At 41.6% G+C, this 2,500-nt stretch overlaps 3 non-coding genes across 3 annotated transcripts in view; all 3 read right to left on the bottom strand.

Moving 5' to 3' along the window:
• LOC149093087 (large subunit ribosomal RNA) overlaps window positions 1-116 on the bottom strand; it is a 4,168-nt gene extending 4,052 nt beyond the window's left edge. Inside the window, exon 1 of the ribosomal RNA XR_016200428.1 lies at window positions 1-116. This exon is cut by the window's left edge and continues 4,052 nt beyond it. This is a non-coding gene — a ribosomal RNA (large subunit ribosomal RNA).
• Window positions 117-592: 476 nt separating this feature from the next.
• Window positions 593-747, bottom strand: LOC149093086 (5.8S ribosomal RNA). The gene has a single exon (XR_016200340.1). It is a non-coding gene; the product is annotated as a 5.8S ribosomal RNA (ribosomal RNA).
• Window positions 748-1,235: 488 nt separating this feature from the next.
• Window positions 1,236-2,500, bottom strand: part of LOC149093085 (small subunit ribosomal RNA) — a 2,176-nt gene continuing 911 nt past the window's right edge. The window contains exon 1 of the ribosomal RNA XR_016200408.1: window positions 1,236-2,500. This exon is cut by the window's right edge and continues 911 nt beyond it. This is a non-coding gene — a ribosomal RNA (small subunit ribosomal RNA).

Raw genomic sequence — 2,500 nt, 5'->3', positions numbered from 1 at the left:
TGCGCCGGACTCATCCCTTTTCACTCGCCGTTACTCAGGGAATCTCATTTGATTTCTTTTCCTCCGCTGAATTATATGCTTAAATTCGGCGGGTAACCTCACCTGATCTGAGATCAAAAATATTGATTAAGTTGATTAATGTTTATTTGTGTTGTTTGCAAGCAAGCAACGTAAATCTACTTTAATGTTTGCACAAATTTTGCCTTTGCATTACTTCTTAGGTCTGCTTTAACAGCATGAAATAGCTACTATTTGTACGATTTATACAAGTGCAAGAAGATTCATCAGTTAACAGGTTAGTTGATCACCATAGTTATCTGCAATACGACTTTAGCGTCGTCAGATAGGCGACTAACCTTAGAATCTCATGCTAGTATCTATTCATATATACTGCTTGCAGAGATGAAATATGCATTGTACACAAAATTTATCATGTGAAACAAGTAGATTTGAGATTCTCCTTACTAAATTGCAACGAATTGCAATTAAGAAAAGGAATAAAACATCAAGATTCATGCATATAAATATACAATCCTCTCAAAACAATGCATATATGGTAGTATGCAAGTGTTTTGTTGATTATTTTACATCTCAACTCTCAGACAGATGTGACCTCGGAAAAGACCCGAAAGCCGCAATGTGCGTTGGAAGCTCAAGTGCTCGGCGTGTCCTGCAATTCGCACCGATTATCGTAGCTAGCTACGTTCTTCATCGATTGGTAATTCGAGTGATCCACCGCTTGAAGATGTATCTTTGCCACCGTGGGACTTTTAATAAGTATCCTAAATCTGCATTGAGAGGGTTTGAAAACAATTGTATGCAGTTTATAAAAACCATAGTTGTCTTTACTTAGTTAGGCGAAGAAGTGTAAAACTTCCTTCTTTAAACCTTGCCGTCAGCATAAGCTGAAGACTTGAACAGGTACCAAGTATGTAGCAAGACAGGCTTTTCATTATAAACTACAATTGTTTTGCAAAAAGAAATTATGGCTATCGTTAGATAACCCTCACTCTTTGTTGCATTGGATAATGAAAGATGGATGTATGAATGAACGAATGTAATGCAAGTTAGAATCATGTTGCAATGGCTAAATGTTTGCATTAAACATTCACAATTGCGACTCTAATGCAAATACAATTCAATTGCATTCACCATATTAGCATCTACAATATCACTATGCAGAGTGTTTGATTGTTTGAAGGTTGTATTTCTCTTATAATAAGAGGGTAATACGTTAATGATCCTTCCGCAGGTTCACCTACGGAAACCTTGTTACGACTTTTACAAGTGTACAAGTTACATGATCAAGTTTGAACATCTTTCCAGCACAATCCGACCACTAGTTTCCCAATGGTCTGGATTGACCAGTCCGAAGTCCTCACTAAATCATTCAATCGGTAGTAGCGACGGGCGGTGTGTACAAAGGGCAGGGACGTAATCAACGCAAGCTAATGACTCACGCTTACTGGGAATTCCTCGTTCATGGGCAATAATTACAATGCCCAATCCCCATCACGAAATGGGTTCAAGCGGTTACCCACTCCTTTCGGAGCAGGAAACAGTATGCACGATGACCACTTCAGTGTAGCACGCGTGCGGCCCCGGACATCTAAGGGCATCACAGACCTGTTATTGCTCTGTTTCGTGCGGCTGCGAGCGCCGCTTGTCCCTCTAAGAAGTCCTTACAGTGCTACAGCATCCTTACCCTAGCCAATTCTGTAGGCTAATAGCAGCAGAGCCCTCAACAGCCGAAACCATCAAGAGATACTACCACCCACAGGTTGACTAAGGGGGAGTACTGCAGTGTAAACTGCAAGTCTATTTAGTAGGCTAGAGTCTCGTTCGTTATCGGAATTAACCAGACAAATCACTCCACCAACTAAGAACGGCCATGCACCACCACCCACTGAATCAAGAAAGAGCTCTCAATCTGTCAATCCTCTCAGTGTCCGGGCCGGGTGAGTTTTCCCGTGTTGAGTCAAATTAAGCCGCAAGCTCCACTCCTGGTGGTGCCCTTCCGTCAATTCCTTTAAGTTTCAGCTTTGCAACCATACTTCCCCCGGAACCCAAAAACTTTGGTTTCCCGGAAGCTTCCATTCGAGTCATGAAATTAGTTACTCAGAATGATCGCTGGTTGGCATCGTTTATGGTTAGAACTAGGGCGGTATCTGATCGCCTTCGAACCTCTAACTTTCGTTCTTGATTAATGAAAACATTCTTGGCAAATGCTTTCGCTGTAGTTTGTCTTGCGACGGTCCAAGAATTTCACCTCTAGCGCCGCAATACAAATGCCCCCGTCTGTCCCTCTTAATCATTACCTTGGATTCTTAAGACCAACAAAATAGAACCAAGGTCCTATTCCATTATTCCATGCAAGATCATTCAAGTTAAGGTAGTGGTACGCATCATATAGATGGTTGACCATACCGTTTTTAGGCACCTCTTTCGAGGTTTTGGACGCCTGCTTTGAGCACTCTGATTTTTTCAAGGTAAAAGTCTC

This window comes from Tetranychus urticae, unplaced genomic scaffold (genome assembly GCF_039701765.1).
Source record: "Tetranychus urticae isolate SD_2017Ah unplaced genomic scaffold, NJAU_TeUrti_SD_1.0 Scaffold_4, whole genome shotgun sequence".
Classification (NCBI taxonomy): Eukaryota; Metazoa; Arthropoda; class Arachnida; order Trombidiformes; family Tetranychidae; genus Tetranychus; species Tetranychus urticae.
The sequence above is the reverse complement of the archived record's forward strand: the minus strand, read 5'-3'. Positions and strand labels throughout refer to the sequence as shown.